A 556-nucleotide genomic window follows, 5' to 3' on the forward strand; every position below is an offset into this window, starting at 1 on the left:
GGGGGCTCGGGGCCGGCGCCGGTGGGGAGAAAAAGCCTGGAGCCCCGGGCGAGGGGTGAAGAGGGCAGCCGGGAGAGGAGCCGAGGAAGCGGGCAAGGAGGGGACAGCAGGAGAGACGCGGGCCCAGAGAGGCGAGGAGATGGAGTCTGGACTGCGGGAGCCCAGTAACTTCCCAGCCCCGGGAAGAAGCCCAGCCAAGGCCCCGAACTTGGGCAGGAGCGAGGAGGCCGGAGCAAGTTGCGGCGGAGAGGAGGAGCGAGGGGGAGAGGAAGGCCGGCGGCCAGCCCGCTCCGCGCCACCCCCTGGCCGGGCTCCTCTCCCGCGGCGGCCGGGAGCTGGGGGCGCGCGGGGAGGACGCAGGCAGAAGTGAGCAGTTGTTTTCCCTGGCTGGAGCGCGGCGCGGCGGCGGCGAGGGGGGCTGGGACTCTGGCCCCGGGCCAGGGAGAGGGAGACAGTTTGTTTCTGTTTAAAGCGTCGTCGCTGCCGCCTGGAGAAGCGAGGGTGTGCGGGCGGGTGGAGGCTGGCGGGGGGGGCCCCCACTCAGATAGCCCCCCCC

Source organism: Tupaia chinensis, unplaced genomic scaffold, assembly GCF_000334495.1.
Source record: "Tupaia chinensis unplaced genomic scaffold, TupChi_1.0 Scaffold000273_1, whole genome shotgun sequence".
Classification (NCBI taxonomy): Eukaryota; Metazoa; Chordata; class Mammalia; order Scandentia; family Tupaiidae; genus Tupaia; species Tupaia belangeri.